Source organism: Lutjanus erythropterus, chromosome 10 (assembly GCF_056507025.1).
Source record: "Lutjanus erythropterus isolate fLutEry1 chromosome 10, fLutEry1.hap2, whole genome shotgun sequence".
Classification (NCBI taxonomy): domain Eukaryota; kingdom Metazoa; phylum Chordata; class Actinopteri; order Lutjaniformes; family Lutjanidae; genus Lutjanus; species Lutjanus erythropterus.
Window position 1 is genome coordinate 11,618,979 of NC_139326.1, and position 19,204 is coordinate 11,638,182.

The 19,204-nt window shown below is 40.0% G+C and overlaps 1 long non-coding RNA gene across 1 annotated transcript in view; it reads left to right on the top strand.

Moving 5' to 3' along the window:
• LOC146320075 (uncharacterized) overlaps positions 1-4,992 on the top strand; it is a 110,482-nt gene extending 105,490 nt beyond the window's left edge. The window contains exon 3 of the long non-coding RNA XR_014771499.1: positions 4,484-4,992. This is a non-coding gene — a long non-coding RNA (uncharacterized LOC146320075). The remainder of the gene's footprint in view (positions 1-4,483) is intronic.
• Positions 4,993-19,204: the final 14,212 nt, after the last annotated feature.

The following is a 19,204-nucleotide window of genomic DNA, read 5'->3' on the forward strand; positions in this document are numbered from 1 at the left end:
GAGGTTGGAGTGTGTGTGCGTGTGTGCGTGCCTGTGTGTATGTGTGTGTGTGTGCAGAAAGAGGTGGAGGAGGGGAGGGGGGGTTGCCAAGGAGTCAGGGGCCTCCTCTTCCTCCTCACACACACACACACACATAGACAGAGTCAGACACCCCGCATACACTCAAAGTAATAGCCGTGTCTATGATGCAGCGGTGCCCTCGCCACTAAGCTCATGGTAATGTAATAAGTGTGGAGGGAAAACGCCAGGGCTCATATGGTTAGCCTTCCAGCAACGAGTACACAAGCAGCTGCTCCTCATTGGTGGAGAGGGAGCGCACTTTAAATACTGAGGCTTTCTGTTCAGAGGTGATGTGGTTGATCCATAAAGACACACTGTAGACAGTGAGGCTTCACCACTTAGAGCTTGACATGGATAATGAAAAGTAGACCTTATTGTACAAGCTTGTAAGCTCATTAACAAGTTTATGCTTTTGAACCAAATTTGCTCATTTGTCTTGGATATGTAAAATGCATTGTATTTATTTATTTATGCCTGTGCATGGGCAAAGAGAAAGGCCAAAAAAATTCCCATTAGTAAAGCAAGTTATTATTTATATAACAGGATCTTTCAAAATAGTAGTTACGAAAGACCTTTCTATACAGATGTGCTGGCTTGACTTGACTCAGTTTGACTCTGCATCAACCCAGCACAGCAGGGATTAACTTAGGATGTGCGTGTCTAGAGTCGAGTGCCTTTAAACTGCATTTATGTTCCTGTAAATTCTTCACAATTAAAGTCTCCCATTGTTTTGTTCTTTAAAAGCTACCATTGTGAGGCAGCCAAATCAGGAAATGTTGTTTTCATCAGCAGTAACTTAGCACTGCTCCTATCCAGCTGAAAGTGAATATGTAACAGTAAAATAAGGCAGATACCTGAAAGTAATAATGGTGACACAGGGGAGTAACTAAACTTCAAACCACAGAGATTCAGTTAGAAGCTACAAAAGTACTGAGAGCTGAACACACAGACTTTTAAAAACATCTGTCTCTCGACTGTCCTGCACAGACATGAGTCTTGTAACACCTGCTTTTATGAGTGAGAAGAGCAAGGGTCATCAAAACAATGGGCCTGGAGGCAGGTAAGTGGCCCCACTCCGGACACGGTCAATAAATCGGGTGCGACTTGGCACAAGTCGACATATTATAAGTGTTAATGGAAATGCAAATCAGTGTGGCATGGTTGGCCAAAATACATTGATTCATCTTTCAACTAATTCAACTCAGATTTGTTGCAGTTTCCCTTAAAAAGTAATGATGGATTGCAGTAAGTATCGAGCAGGTGGGACCACATAATATACTAACCCTAACCCTACCTATCTAATGTCAAAGGTTCCTCTGGGATATTCAGGGCTACATTAGGGTCTTGATACAAGGTCAAAGAGGTTCTCATATATTTCAGTTCCCTTACCTTTTATTTTATTTTCCTACTGCAAATTTAAAGCAAGACTGTCTAACCTTTCCAGAATAGCAGCCACTGTGGCTACAAGTGGTAACTCAAGATAATGGCACATTGAATTCCCCATAATTTCCAAAGATTCTCTTGAGTCAGTTGATTCACTTTTAAAAGTCATTTTAATCATAATTTGAATCATGAAAATCACCAAACTGTCTCAGTAATGTCAGCAACATAATATCTACGCAAAGTTAGCTAACATTCACTAACATTAGCCACCACAAACTACTAATAATACCAGAACATGTAGCCGTAGCTTCAAAACATCTGAGTGTACTGAATTGAGCAAAGTTATTTTAATACCTAGAAATATAACTTTTCATTCATGCATTATAGCTGTGCATCTTTTAAAACTGTCTTGATTCTCACAACAGATCTCTGATCAAAAAAATCAGGAAAAAAAAAGACTGCATGCTTAAATAGAGACTATTATTATTATTATTTTTAATAAAGTTGTGACCTGTCATTTTTAGACAGCTGTTTCATCTTTCAGCAACAAAAATTCTGACTTAATGCCTTCAAGGATCCTCCAAAAAGCCTCCAGTCGGTCACAGACATCCACTTCCTCCTGAGGCACAAACAAACCGCCCTCGCCTCCTGGAGGAGCATCTGTCTGGGCCTCCAGCCCTCAAGGACCAGACAAGATGGCGGGAGATGAGCAGGGAGATGCTCCATTTGCTGCCAACAGGATCCATTTTTAATGCTTGGGAGCAATTTAAAGCCCCCTTTTAATTACACATAGGTCCCAGTATGCCAGGAGTCATGGATGGAGGGAGTGGGAAGTGTTTGAGGGCTCAGTGGCCTCATAGGTGCTTTGGTTCTGGTCTGGGGACCTCAGTGAGATGCTGGAGTTGACGGCTGACCCCGACACTGTGAGTTCTTCAAGAAGTTCAAAGTCCCAAAAGTGCCAGAGGGGAGGATGAAATGGTCTCCACTTGTGTCTCTCAGGGACAGATACGGGACTGAACTGGCTGGAAAAGCACTTTCCTGCAATTACAGAGGCAGAACATCTCACATATGTCCCACCGGTGGATCATCATGATGGGTCAGGACTGGAGATGTTAAGAAAGGCTGACACAGGTGGATTCTTACCTCTTAGATGCCCTCCTGGGGGGATCAGGGGGCAGTGAAGTTACATGCAGAGCTGTGGCACTGCTGAAAGTTTCAAACTTAAAACAACTAAAATCTATGAAATGGAGTCAGTGCTGACTTCAAACTTTGAAGAACCTGTTTATTAGTGACCCTTTTATTGTACCTGGCATGTGCATGGTACTTCATATTGATCCAAAGGAAATGTTCAGCAGTTAAGAGTAAGAGGACAGTGGTTGTCATGGGTATAACAAATAGACTTGTGTTTTCAGATAACTGAAGTCTTTGTGCCTCACCATTTAAACACTGGGTTTGGACTCGATCGCTACATGTGAACTGTTGAAAGACGCAATCCAAGAACTCATCAATGCTTTGCAGAGGCCCAAAAGATATCAAGCGGAATAGATATCTGGTCAGGTCAGGGTCAGCTCAGTTGACCATCAGTGAGCTACAGCCAATGAGGGCAGATACCGAAGGAGAGAGATAGAGCATCACAGCAGCAGATAGAAACATATGCAACACAACAAAAAACATGTCAACAAGAAAACTGCGGTCCACAACTTGGTCTCCTTGTTTCTTGTAGACAACCATGTTGGTAGAAATAAAATGTTGCACGCATCGTATTTCAGCATTTCCCGTGTCACTCCCCACGTATATTTTAGTGTCAAAACAGCTTGGAGAGCAGACAGACTCCTCTTGCTGAAAGATCTTGTAATGTGTGACGTCCTGTCGCTGATAAGTCACAACCAACCTTAAGGCTCCTGATTAAAAGACAGAATGTTGTGTAGTGTGAACAGTGCAGCGATATGACTTTAAAAGTCATGAATTGTGGCCAAGGTGATTAAGTGATTAATACATTTTACTGAGCATCGCAAAATCTCAGAAATTACTATCTGTCTTACCACAGCCTGATCAGTTATACCAGTGGGGCATATGGGCATGTTCTCAACCACCATATGGAACGTGGTATCCAGTTCTTGCAATACATCCATGATTTGTAACCGTACTATGAGGAATGTGGATTATCGTTTTAGTTAAGAGTATATTTGCAGTTTATCTTAGGTTTGTTTTGGCCGTAGAATATATTATACAGAATGTGCATTAGTCAATCACTGCCATAGAGTTTTGTCATGTTTTTTTTGTTTGATCATTTAAGTTTCAATCATGAATTCAGATGTCTTATGATGGCATGTTGCAGCTTTTCATGGTTAAATTTATTGTCAAAATCATTTATTCAGCTATATGCACATGGACTTTACTGCATCAGGTAACTGTATAGATTTCAGGTATTTTCACCATTGTTTTTCCTTTAAAATAATTATTTAATGTAATAAGGTTAATGGACTTGTTTACAACCTGTCTGATCATCTAAGTTCTCATGTTCTCGCCTCAGTGTCACTGTCCCCACATCTCAGTAAATAAATTTCTGATTATTATCAAATATAAAAAGGTTTGATTGAAGTAACACTCGGGTTATAAAACGGCTGAATTTACCAAAAGATGACTGAGGCCAGTGTGTGTGATAGTAAATGTTTTAGCTGCTGCCAGAAGACCTTTGAGTGCAGTGTGTGTTCAGCAGCATTATGCTTGATGCCATACATCATCCTCTGTATTACACTGTCTCTCTGTTTGTCTGCTCCCTCCCCTCAGCCTCAGCCTGCTGTAGCTGAACTCTGGTCGCCGCGATGCATCACGGCCGCTGTTTGATCGGCGGGGGGGTCGCGGGCCGAGGTTACCCTGGGCTCAGACCCAGTCTTCTCAGTCTCCGGCCTCTGAGAACATCAGGGCATTTAAGACAGTGATGAAGCCTTCCCTCTGGTGGATTGGGTCACATTGGCGTGTCTGTCACTTAGCCCGGCTGACTCTCCCCTCTCTATCTCCCTTTCTGTCTGCCTGTCAGGATGGCAGATGACAGCGGGGGCCACCGGGGGAATCGCTGGCTCCTGGTGAAGCTCCATTTGCTGCCCTCCGTGGAGAATCCCCCCCACCAGCTGTATTTCAAGACCATCGCACTGCTGTCACGGCAAAGACTCGGCAACAAGGCGAGGCCTCTCCCATAAAACATCAAAAGCGTCCGCTGCAATGAAAACACAAGTGAGGGGGGCCTTGTCAATCTTTACAGCCCTTCTTCTAAGTGACTGTAGCCCACCGCCACTACACACAGCTTCCACGCTATTCATTCATTTTTCATGCTGCACAGTCGGTGATCCAAAATGTGCCATCTATTCTGCAGCTGACATGTCCAAATGTCTGAGTTACCGTATAATGCCGCACATAACGGAGCTGTCTGTGAAAAGTTTTATGATATGGAAATATGTTAAGAGCCTCTGTGATGAATAGACATTATGGGGCCAGAAATAACACCAGCGCAACCCTGGTGCATGCTTTGTTGTGGACATTCAAAGCCGTTTTTACGTGATATTTGAGTGACATGCTCTCATATTGTTGTACAAAACATTCACTAGTGTACAACACTGAGTCATTAAAGCAGTTAAATATAGTTGATAGGGTTTAGCAGCAGGACATGTTTAAACTGAAGTTTGCGCAGTAACTGTGACAATGGGCAATACCTGTGGCAACTAAATTTGCAAAAACAACCAAATTTGTTGAAAATGTGCACTACCTCCCCAATGAACTATACACAAAGTCTAATCTTTTAAATATTTTTGAAACCTGTTTTGTTTATATCCACCAACTGTTGATTGATGGAGTGATATAATGTTGGCAGGACCCCATGCACAAGATATGAGCAAAACAGGGGCTTCTTCATAAAAACTTTCCTCACTCTAGCCCTATTACTCTTAAGTCTACGGGTCGGTTGGTTTGTTCACATTCTGAAAACAGCTTAATTGGCAAGTGACCTCTGAAGGTTGTTTTTTCTTTGTAGTAAAGTCAGAAGTAGGATGACGATCTTAAACCTTCTCAACAAGTCTTAGAGATGAGATTGTTCTGAATCAGGGGTCTCAAACTGTTACTTTGAATTGGTCATTAATATCCCTGATGAAAATGGGTAGCTGAGCATTCTCGGTTTTGTCTGTGTTTTCGTCAAGTACAGAATTGTGTTTTTACTTCAGTTGTATAGGGGTAGGAGATCAGTTATTGAGAGAAGTGCTGATTGATTTGAAGAAGTGGAGGAACAGAATGAAAAACGTCTGATGGCCCAGTGGTTCATGTTTTAATTTAGGCAGAACAATTTGACGTTGTTCCAGGTTGTTCAAGTCTGCCATTTGAAGGGGTCTTTAAAAATCACTACATCAGCACTGTATTCACTAATCAATAACCCTAAAATAGTCCTGTAAAGACCTGAGGACCATCCAGAATAGCCTTTTGAAGCACAAATGTCTTCACTGTGAAGGTCTCCAAGTCAACATAGTTCTCATAGAGATAGGAGCACACACACACACACACACCACCCCCACAGAGATGAATCCTGTATGCATTATGTCCAGACTGACACGTAAAGAGGCCCTAGATTAACTGCTCCCCCCTCCAGACTTTTTTATCCCCTCCGTTCCAGGGGCCACGCTCATTTACATAAACAGATAATACTTGATAAAAATTTCCATTAGACAAAGGTGAAATGGATCAATTTCTGCTGCCAAGATAAATCTCACGTTTTACACCGACAGGGTCATTACACAAGCCACATTTCAGGAATAATGTATTTAAAAAGTCCGCCGATAGCGGCCATTTCCCGCTTTCCAATTACCTTAAAGAAAAGCTTATTCTGTGGACAATAAAGCACATTACGGCACAATATGATACAGTCCATAAAGATCAGCGTGTTTGATGAGAGGTTAGCGAAAGCTCAGCATATTTCGGAGGGGATGTCACAACCCCGTGGTTATCGCTGACACCTCGCTGTGCTCGCCATGCAAATGTCCTATTACGCCCAGTCCAAATAGATTAAGAGGCCTGTTCAGAAATAAACACTTTTTTTCCTGTTTTTTTTTTTTTTCTCTCTCGGCAGCGAAGGTGGGAAGAGAGAAAGATGGGAGGGGAGGAAGAAGAGGAAGATAGGGTGGTTGGTTGAGGAGGTGGGGAGGTGGTGGGGGTGAGGTGGATTGACAGGACAGCGAGGTGATGCCAGCGGTCCGGGGCAGGGAGAGAACGGAAAAACTCATTAGTTTGCTTCCACCCCAATTCGCCGCTCTGCCTTTGACCTTGAGACATCCACTCCCCTCCGTGCCCTGCCCACTCACCCCCCACCATCCACTCCCCCCACCCTCACCCTCACCCCTCGCCTCCTATTTTAGGTGAATCACACTGCGGGGTTCGGATGACAGTGAGAGGGGGCAGTCAGACCACAGGAGCTGAATGAGGCTTCCTGCACGCTGCAGAATATTTCAAGCTGTTTCCCACTAAAATACACTTGTTTCAAAAATTTTCTAGAATTTTTTGTCTGTATCCTAAAATAAAATATTACCAAAAATACTTGAAACAAGTTAATTTTCTAAAATATTGAGCTTGAATGTCCATTCTTAACATGGAAACAAAAGCTGCGAAAAATCTTTTCACAAAGTCCCTGTTTTTTTTCCAGAGCTTTCAGCCACATCTCGTGGACTTCCTTAGTTGGTGGACTTCGTTCTCAGTTCTCATGGATGATGTTCTGTGTTCTCTTTATGACCACCTGTTAATACATGACCAAAATTGCAGAGCACATGACAGTTTCAGCAGAGCAGATTTTATTTACAGAGATAGGGTAAAAAATGTGGGTTAAAGCTTCAGAAAAACTAAGTAAGTGGACTTTATGATATGAATTGTTTGTCAAAAAAAAGCTGGAATATTCTTACTGCACCAGAGGGGTCTTTCTCACATTAAAACAATAACAAGAACATGACGTGGCGTGGGATCATGGGAGTTGTTAGCAGTTCTTCACCATTAAACAGCCACCATAGCTGCTGAAAATCTATCTGACATGATGTTCATGGACGAGGCATTATTAAAGTTTTGCTCATGTTATGTTTAGTCATGTTTGCTGCCCAGAAACCATAACTAGCAACTAGCTAGCAACAGCTAGCAGAACATGTACCCTTACCTTGACTAGATTACGGATTTCACTGCATTTGATCATTGTTGGTAACATTTGTGATAATGGAAGTACACAGCTCAACAAGATATATGACAAAGGACTAGTATTTTTAGACATTTTAAGGCAGAAATGTTACATATTAAAGGTTTAATCTTCGTGAACAACAAATGTTGTGTCTCTATATTGGAGATGCCCAAACTTTTTCCCTTTGAGGACCAAAACAGAAACGTAATGGTGAGCCGAGGGGCCAAAAGCAAACACGTATTCTATTGTATTGTTAAGATGCAAAATAAAAGTAGCACACCATGTTCTGATTCTAAAAAATATGAATAACAATTAGGGAGCTTTTTTTCCCAAAAAAAATAAAGCTAAGATTTTACAAGCCTCTCATTTATTTATTTATTTATTTATTTATTTATTTTCAATAGAAGCACCTGTGGGCCAAATCTAAGCCTTATGGCGGCCCAAGTTTGGCCTGCAGGCCCCACTTTGAGCAACTCTGCTTTGTTTAATTCAGATCAGAGGTTGATCATGTGTGAATAGTGTATGGTGGTATGTGAATGGTGTTAGAATATTAAAATCTTCATGTTTGAAGACATGATTCATTTATTCAAGCACTGTATTTACATAACTACAATTTTTAGATAATTCCACTTGATTATTTTCACTTTGTGTAACTTTGTACTGTAATCCTAGCCAACTCCTACTACATTTCAGAATAAAATACCCTTATTATTCCACTTCATTAACACCCATCCTGCCGTATTCAACATACAAGGACTACAGATTGGGGTCTCTGTTGATCCCAGGAATAAAACTACTGTAAGAAACAACTTTCAAAGCAAAATGTTAGTTTATCTATTTCCTATAACATTATTAGATATATCATTAATGTCATCCATGTATCATTGGGAAATTTCCAGTGAAAAATAGAATCTTTTGATTTATAAAACTTTTTTTTTTTTTTTTCAGTTTCATGTTTTTCAATATCCCCAGTTAAAGGGGGAGGGAGGGAGCTTCAGGCAGTTCATAAAACTTAGTTTAGATAAACAGATAATTCTTTAGATAATTTTATTGGTTGGACAGATACAAATAATGACGTCTGCGTGTACCACAGTCAGTAGGATTAAGCTTCATTTGTCATCATTTGTTACTTTGCAGGTTGATTTTTTGGCACGCTAAACATGCAGGACATATACACATGATATGATACTAAATATTAACCACCTAAAATATATAATAGTACTAATATAAGAGCTGTTTTTACACCACCCACCATAGACCAGTTAAAATGATCTTTACATGTGAGTGCATCAATCATTTCTAACAGTATAAAAGAAGTTCATTTGTATAGTGAGTTCTTTTGTTACTTCCGGTACACCTTTCAGTCAATATTTCTATTTTATGAAGTAAAATTTGACTTTAATTTGTAATGGATTTTACACTGTCATGTTCTTTTTGCTCAAAACGGAAAAAGGATTGTCCTTTGTTATTGTCCACCTGGACTTTTTGACGTCACTTTCAGTTTACATTGTTTAGAGATAGTTTACATCCATACAGGGTCAGATATGAAAACAAATGATCATGGATGTGTTCTGTATGAACGCAGCCGGAGTGCCTGTAACAGATCCAACATGACCTCTCCTGAGGTGACAGGTTGAGGGCTAACCACCCCCACTGTCTTTGTATGTGTATGCATGTGTGTGTGTGTGTGTCTTTCTCTCCATTGTACAGACAGAACAACCCGTCTACTGTGAACAAAGTGTCTCTCCGCTGTCCTGGCTGGAAACCCAAAGTCTGCTCACAGCCTCTGACCTGAGGAGAACACACACTGAACTTCTGAGGTATTCATTTTGTGTTAAAATGAGCTGCAGTGTCCCCTGCGTGGCAGCATGTGCTGTGGACTCACAGGGTCGAGATGCCTGCAGAGATGAGGGAGGAAACAAAAGAAATCATCAGCAGAGATCTTCTCTGTCCCACCAACCACCACCACCACCACCCCACACCCACACCCCCTTTAACGCCAGGAGACATGAAACCCATTATCTTGATGGGATCAGGCAGCATCCATCTTAATACTGGACTGCATATGATGACAATGATGATCCTCAGAGCAACATGCCACCAGCTCCAGAGCTTCCTGGCGGCAGGTTTGGAGCGAATCCCATGAGAAAAACCTTTTTAAATAACGCACTTACAAAAAGGCTCGGCTTGTATCTCAATCTGGTTTAATCCAGCTGTGAATTATTTATCAAACCCGATCTCGTGTGTGTCTGTCCATCCACACATCCATTTTTCATCGTCCTCGGGTCCCAATCCTGTCATTTCCTTAATCATAACTTCAATTATTACCCTGATCTAATGCACTAACTTTTAATAAATCATACCAGTTGAAACAGCCCCCAATTGGTGCCTTATTTATTATTGGCCTGATGCAGGAGCCAGTTTTGGGGGTCTCATGCACTTAAGCTCATGCAGGGAGTTGATGTCTCTATGGAGGATGCAGACAGAGATACCATAGCGCCACCTGCTGCCTGTAGAGGGAAGTCGAGACATCATTTTCCTCTCAGTCTCGTCTCTGATTCATTGCTCTGCAGCTGTGAGTCTTTTGTTGTAGCCACACAGTGAAACAGCAAGTAACAACAACTGGGTTTAATGTGTGATTCACTGGACGTAAGTCACACAGCTGCTCATTCAGACATTTATTCTTGCTGACATGGACAAATTATTTCATTATTGATAAATCTGATGATTATTTTCTTAATTAATTGATTAGCTGTTTGGTTGAATTGGCAGAAAAGGGTAAAAAAAATGCTGATGAGTGTTTCCCAAACATTTCTTGTTTTGTCCACGACCCAAAGATAGTTTACTGTCATAGAGGACTAAAGAAACCAGAAAATATTCTCATCTTGTCAAAAAAGTTAATAGATTATTAAAATAGTTGGCAATTAATTCAACAGTTGATAACTAACCATTTAATCGACTAATCGCTGCAGCTCTACATTGTTTAGGTGGTTTTGGTGTTTTTTATTTAAATTTACTTGCTTTTAAATGTACAAAGAGAATAAGTTGAATTAAGTCAGACCACCTTTGTTTTGTGTCATTCCCCCTTTTCTCTCCCCTCTTATCTTCTGTCAGCCCTCAAGTATTAAATAAAAGCAAGAGATCCTTTAAAAAAACATAAAATAGCATGTAAAACAATAATAAAAATTATGTTATAAATTAAAATAAATTGAAAATTTGTAATTGATCGTGCTCTGGAATACAAGGTTGACTTGTAATACTATAGGCTTGTACAATATGGTTTTTAAAAAATCATATTACAAATGTTTTGACAGATATTACAATTGCAATATGACTTATGGTCAGAGGGAATTTTCATCTTTGCATTACAATTTTCATTTTCACTGGAAAAAAATCTTACAATCATGATAATGTGACATTTGTTGAGGTCTGTACCAAATAAACATGCTGTTGTCACATTTTACCTTTATTGAAAAAAAAAAAACTTCCTTGATTTGGATATTGCAATTTCAATAATTCTGTATTTCAATTTATTGTGCAGCCCTCATGCTGACTGATGGAAAAAATACATGGTTTTCATTTTCCTCTTTCTTTTATCTCTTTAAAATGTTGAAAAATGAAAAACATCAGAAAGACATAAAGGTTTAGTATATTTTACATCTAAGGAGGTGGAGAACTGAGTCAAATGAGCAGAGTTACATTAATTCTAATGATGATAATATTTGTCATTATATCCTACATGGCCACATACTGTACAGTCAGTGTCTCGTCACTGACGGACAGATTAGATTCATCAGTTGTTTTATCAGAAGCAGCTCATGTTTCAGTGTGTGGCCTTCTGCTGCTCTGCTGCTGCGTTCACGTCCACAGCAGGTACAGAGTGACCTCCACAGGACGCAAAGTGAACTGCAGCCTCGTGTCTGTCAGTCAAACCACATCTAAACATGATCACTGATGATTTCCAGCAGCAGCTCATTTGTTGTTGTTTTTTTACTTTTTACTCATTTCAGCAACGAACCTCAAGAATCAAAGAGTTCAAACATCTCGTGTGTTTAATGGATAAGATGGAGTGGCACTGAATGAGGGTCTGTTAAGTTGAACAAGTTTCTGTCTTTACTTTGAGGAGATCCATCAGTTTAATTTTACTTCCAAGATAGATTTACGCAGCAATTAACGTCCACCAGTTTGATAAATTTCAGTGAAGAGGCTGCTGTTTATCGCCCACACTCAGAAAGTTTGATTCTCAGACTCATATGTAATATCCAAATTAATTCTCTCTTCAGCTGCCCAGTGATAAATAAAAGACATCACAAATTACTGCAGTATTTTCTCATGAATCTTCTTATATAGACTAAATAGCTACAGAATGAAAACGCTTTTACTTTTTTACAGCGCAGTAGAGTTGGAGCTGAGATACATTAATATGGTGACACAGAACATAATGTATTTCCGTACTCAGCACAAATGCCAAATGTATATTTTTGACACTAGTGCTGCATCCTAACATGTTAAACATAAACTATCTATTAAATAAATTAATTTAAATCTTGTGCTATATCATTGGCTCTGAACTTGTCAGCCAATCTCATATGCTTAAGCATAATTTTGTTTATTGTACTACTATATATAAAATAGGATTTAAAAAAAATACTGTCAGTGTCGTAGCTATCATTTTAGGTAATGAGTTTGAATTCTGCAAATACAACCTCCAAATCATAGACTGACTTTCCACCAAAAACACTGTAAGATTTTCTGACAATTAATTATATTTTTCACATTTAATTGACTAATTTACTACTGACTGTCTAAACATTATTTTTTTTAAAACTCTTTCCATACCATTAGAAATAATAATTCTGGTAGAGACATAGTTCATCAATTCATCTGATTTTAGAAGAAGGCGACATATTTTATTAATCCCTCTGCAGGAAATTACTTGTTTTTACAATGTTGCTATTTACACACATAGGCCTGATAATGCGCACATGCATCAGTGCAGAGATGTCAGAGCGAGGGGGCTGTTGCCACATACATGCAGTGAAGTGCTCTGAGCGGTTAGCGGGTCAGTGTCTTGCTCAAGGGCAGTGCCCATAAAGTCCACACTCAGGACTGACTGTCAAGTCAAGTCCCTACAGACCGGGTGACTGCCGCCCCTGATGTGATTGGAATTTTTTTTATTTCTGCCTACAAACATTTTAAAAATATTTGTAAACCAAACCAAAGCAATTTCTTTTTAATTCTCCACACCTGTTATTAAGCCTTTATGGTGTGCAAGAACTATGTTGAAATTGTTACCTGTGAATATATGAAGTCTAAAACTTAAATATAATAATATTAATGATAAATGCATCCTTGTGTTTTTGTGTTTTTTTTTTAAAAAAACAACACATAAGACATGACTTTGGTGTCCCTCTCTTGGTGTAACTTTTTCTGTCCCTCATCAAAAATCACTGCAGTGAATTCACCTGAAATAGTTTCAGATTTGTTATACTGATGGTTTTATTTTGTAAATACTCTATGTACATATACCAGTAGTGAAAAGATTGCTAAAAATCTGTAGTCAAGTAGAAGTACTGTTAAATTACTAAAATATTACTCAACTAAAAGCAAAAATACTGGTCTTAAAACAATACTGAAGTCAAAGTACAAAGCACTCTTCTTCTTCTTCTTCTTCTTCTACTTCTTCTTCTTCTTCTTTTTTTTTTTTAGTTACCAGTGGATTACAGTTGATTCAGTACAAGTAAAATTACAGACTTGAAAAAATGCTCAAAAAAGTACCCAAAAAATTATTTAATTACAGTGATTTGAGCAGCTCTGATTTGTTACTTCCACTCCAGCATATACATACCATGCAGTGGTATCACGCCAAAGCTTAGACCTGCTGCCTCCCCAGATGTGAACAGTGCACAGTTCTCATTCAGCAGTCAAGTTTGCAAAAATATAGCCTATATGTGACATTTGGTAACACTTCCAAAATGAAGCTTAGCTGACAAAGATTTCAGCGCAGTTTGGTTAGACTGAGCCAAGAAATCTACGTGGTTAGGTTTAGGAAAACATGATCATTTTGGTTAAAATAACTTCCTTAAAACGTTCAACACTAACTAATGGTCTCCTTTGTGAAAGTCCTGATCCATTCAAGCCAGCCTCCTCTCTTCGCAGTCTTCCTCTCTCTTTACGTGCGTCCTCCCATCAGTATCACCCCCTGCTGGCACTGCACCTGCACGTGTGTACTTAGCTTAGCACGCCTTGGTGAGGTGACACGGTATCCTCTGTTGGGTCAACTGGTCTGTTACACGGCAGTTCATGTATTTTTATTTAACCTTCACTTGACCAGGCAAGTCCAATGGAAGTATTAACAAGTATGACAAAAGGAAAGGCCAAAGAAAGCTAACGACAGAGACACAAAGGCACAAAAGGTGGAGCACAAAACACTTTCCACCTTTGTCTGAGCATTAAGGAAAGACAACAAATACACATCTTATGATCTGCTGGAACGGCCGCAAGAAATCAAACAAACATCCTTCAGTTTTCCACGTCATGTCAGAAACCCAAAGCAAGTTGTTTTAGGTGAGTTGTTACCAAAGGTGCGGAGGTACAAGTAACAATCACAAAATGCTTTTTGGTTATGAAAAACACACAATTACATCATTTTTAAAATCTAAATCTTCAAGAAAACCAATCTGCGTCCCATGTAACCCTGCAGAAAGAGGATAACTGCAACAGCGCATATGCAGGTCTAATCTACAGTCAGTTGTATATTAAAGGACTTATTGTGGTATTGTTCTGAAAATAAAGCACCCTGCATACAAACTCTTAGTGTCAAAAAGCTTAAACAGTTTGTCTGAGTGATGAGGATGGGCTTACTATTTCTGATCCGTGAAGGATTACCAGGAAGTTATGTCCAGCTGCAAAAAGTGCAACACATCGCAGCAGTTGTTGCTGTTCGAAGGCATTAATCTCATTCGTAACAGCAGCTAAGTGTCCTAAAACAACCACTCTGCCCTCCGCCTTAATCCCTCCACTGTTGTAAAAATTGTTTTCGCTTTTCTTTGGAATCCCGGCAGGAATTACAAGATAGGGAACCAGATGTATCTTCTAAGACTAAAAAAAAAAAAAAGTAAAAGGAAGCATGGAGATTAACACTAATACCTTTCAATATTGTTATACAGATGAAACTTTCCAAAAAAAAAAGAAAAAAGTACAAGAAGACTAAGCAATAATGCCATTTCATTCCCAGAAAGAGCTCAGTGGCCCAGATGCTACGAGGATAGATTCAGACATTAGTGCCGGAGCATTTGTTGATGAAACATTTCATTTTTACTTCATTCGTGATGCACTGCTCTGCATATGGCATCCAGGCAGAAACATAAAGTGAAGTTGTTGTATGATATTTCTGTTTTTTTTTTTATTTGATTTGATTATTTATGAGGAAAATACACATTTTTAATCAACGTGGACATTTTGTAAAATATCAGTGTTAATGTTTCTGCACAGACCCAGCACACCTAAAAAGAGACACAACACAAAAACATATTCAAAAACAACAAAAATGTCAGTTTTTTTAATCCAGATTATTTTAAACAGCACAATCAAATAGCCAAGATTTAGATTTAATCTCAACCTGTACTTCTTATGACACTAAAAACAATCAGTCAGAAGTATCTTGGATTTTAAACAAGTTCGCTGTCTGTCTGTATGCCTCTATGGGACTTTTCTTCAGACAGGTACCATCTTGACAAAAACTATGGAAATAGATATCACTCAGAGACTGACATGATTGGACAAACAAATACTGGTCTGGATGTTAAATTTTCTACATGGGAAAACACGAAGGGGTTCCTTACGGGCCAAACCACGCTGCATTAGATATTATCAGAAGAAACCTACAAGATTCCTCCTCATGAAGCATTCATTTTGTGAACTGGTCTTGACATCCCCTTATATAAAACTTCAAATTACTATATTTAAATATTAAACAGGTCCTTACCACATGTCGAAGCATAGACACTGAAATGCTGCCATGTGTAATATAAAAATCTAGAAATATTTTTTGCTTTTCAACCAAATGTAGCTAAATTTCATCCTAGTCTGGACTATCTAGACTTTCTGACTTGCAAAGTACTTCATACTGAGTCAGTATGAATATGATTATTACATTTGGTGCCCACGATCTGTAGCAGAGATAAACTGGATTTTGCATGATGTTTGGTATTGTTCCCTCATGCAGAGTCTGTTCCTCAGGTTGGTTCTTTTCAGGAACATGTAAACAGAGTATTTTCACACTCCCTTGGTCTGTGGCAGTCTGACTTCACCCCCCGCTCTGTGGGAAGAGCAAAGAGCTGTCCCCGGCACTTTGTGTCAAGGCCTGAAGCACGGTCAGCCAGAGACATCCAGACGTCCTCGATGTGAGGAGAAGAGAATGGGAGAGGAAGAGAAACTCTGTGTGACACTGAGGGGGGAGACGAGGAGGAGGTGGAGGAGGAGGGGGGGAGGGAAAGGCGAGGCCGCATCAGACGACTGCCGAGATGCATCCAAGTGTCAGTGTCCCAAAATAGTGGCGAGCAACGACCAGACTGAAGACACCAAACAAACAACAGCTCTCAGATCAAGTAAACATCGGCTAACACACAAGACACGACAAACTGTGAAGCCTCCCTCTGTCTTCCGGTCTCGTTAATCAGAGCTACGGAGAAAGCAATCGGAGGGGACACCCGTCCTATTAGAGGAGGCTGTGGCCGTCTCTTCCCCTCCTCTGACCGAGGTCCTCGCAAACACTTTGCCTTCGAAAAAAAAAAAAAAAAAAAAAACGTTGACAAGCTCCCTCTGTGTGGTGCTGTGTGGACACAGAGGACAGAGTCTCGTCTCCAGCAGATGTCTTGTGGCGCCGACTATAAATAAAGCCAATGAGACCAGCCGGCCGCTGACGAGCACAAGCCGCCGCGAGGCCGTGTTAGCTTTGCAAAGGGCCTGTCTAGTCTTGGCACGGCAGGCGGGCTAACATTTGGCGGGCCCTGCGTCGAAGCCTGTGATGCCTGTGAGCTTTGTGTTCAGGGTTTGAGAGGAAAATAAAGATTGTAGCCCCTAGATTTGAGGTTTTATCAAAGTTGTTTACCATGTAGGAGCAACAGGGAGAGGAAACGGTGGAGGCTGAGGTGCACAAAAGGAGCTACGAAGTGCCTGAAGAAACAAAAACGGGGATGCAGTGGAAAACATGTCATGCATTGTTAATTTCTTCTCTGTGCAGTATCATATAGTCAATTTAGCACGCGTTTAACATCAGTGAGATAAAGTATAACATCTAATCTATTTACCACACCGTAATGTGCCATCAAATACAGTGTAACAGTCAAAGAGGAGCACACCAGTGAAGCCTTGTGTTTCATTGATGACCCTGACAATCCCAAAGGACATTGGTAGCCCGAGGGCCTGTCTGTCTCTATTTAAACCAGTCTAACAGCGCCTTGTTTGGAAAGGACAGACTTTCACTTGCCAAGACAGTGTAGGCAACCTCAATTAAGATGTAATGCAGTGCCATTTTATTGCACATTTCACTGTAAGACGTATCCACAGTTAACGTTTTATGAAGGAAAATATCCCAAGTCGGCCATAACATGGAGTACTTACTGTATCTCTGTGATAATAATCACAAATGTGATATTTCCACACCGATAAAATGTCTGATACACAAATCACCTCCTGCTTTTATAAGAAACATTCAGAGTATAAGTAGGAGCACTTTAATTTCATGTTCCATTACTCGCCGCCTAAACGCACAATTACATCGTGGCACATTTCTCTATGTTAAGTCTGACAGAAAAATGGAGGGCAGAAATCATAGACAAAGATTCATAAAAAAAAAAAAAATGACGACAGATTGTCGCAGTGAATCAGTGAGGAGTCAGGAAGAAGGTGTTGGGGCGGGAGAAGGGGAGTGGTCCTTATGAAAAACAGGCTTCAGTGCATGTAAGAGGTGTGTCCTCTATCAGGACTGTACCACCGTCTGATCGTGAATCCTGTTTGGACAGCTGGAGTGACCTTAAGCCACTGCATTATCCTAAAGGAAACAACCAAAGCACATAAAATTACTTAAACTCTGTCATTTCTGACCTTTGTGAAAATTAATATGTCAGAGGAGGTTGTGACTGCACGCAATTTTGGTGGCTGGACGTTTGCACGGTGTGTGTATTCCATGTAGTCTAAGCTGAGGTGAAAACAAAACTGATCTCAATCATTATACTCTCAGTCACAAATGATCAACAAATTAATTGTTTTTTTCCCAATGCAATTGTGTCAGCGCTACATGTTGCACTTCCTCGAATGGCCACTAGATGCTGCCTCCATGACAACCTGGACTGCACTGTGGAAAAACCTCCAACTTCTCTCTTTTTATGAGTCAGTCAATATTTTGGAGAATTTGTGATTTCTCTTTGTTGCTGGGAGAAGATCGATACTCACTGTGTTACTGGAAACTATTAGCTAACCGGCAGCCCGGCTCTGTCCCATGTTAAAAAATATACCTACCAAGATCTAAGGCTCACAAATTGTGTCTCATTTATGTTTTAAAACAATTTTATGTTTTTTTTGCAAATGCTGCCCAGAACCTTGTCATCACTGTGGCAACTGGTGGATATGCACTAGATAAGATTGAAAAACTGTTTTTTGTCAAGAAATGGTTCCAGCTTGTAATCCCCTCTAAAACTAGAAATTGTTATTTTAACATTTCTGTTTGTGTACTGATTAAACACACAAGATACGATGTATGAATAAAGGTGCTTTCAGACAGCGAGCTCCTGGCCACTACACCACAGGCTGCTGCTACCCACAGAGTAAAATCTCGTGATGAAGCTAAGAGGAGATGTTCAGCAAATATGATACCTGATTACATTGAAAACATGGCGACAGCAGCTATTTTAACTGTCTGAAAGAAACTTTAGAGAGCTTTAGAGGCGCTGGTACTATACTTATATGTCCTATTGGATCTACTGGACTTTCTTTTATTCTAAGCTGGGCTAATGGCTTCCTGACTGTGGCCACCAACTTTAGTTTTAATTTTGTAGCTGCAGCCATCATTCTGGTCACTAAACAATCATTGAGTAAACTAATGAGATCTGAGAGTGAGGCGATGCTTTTAAAAATTAAGTCAGATAGAGAAAACTTTTCATTATTGCCAGAAGCAAAAACAGCTGAAGTCATTGTGTGCAAAGTGGGAAGACAGTTAGGTGTTTAACAGATTCAGAACTCCAGGAAAGAAAGCAGAAGGAAAAGACATATTGTACATATTCCTTAATGTGTTGTCTATTTTCAGCTTCTTTTACTACCTAAACCATTTATATCAAATCACTGCCAACTGTAAGCTTAGAAAAATCAATTAATAACAATGAGCAGCGACTGCAGCAGCAGGAGATTCGTGTTGTTTGCCCTTGCATGCATGAGTTACTATCTTAACTTGGCAGCTGACACTTTGCCAGAGTGGATGTGCTGAGAGGTGTATTAGAAGTGATAATGAAGAACACACTTCCAGTTGAGAATGAGGCAATTAAAGTGGGGTGTAAACAGCAGAGGGAC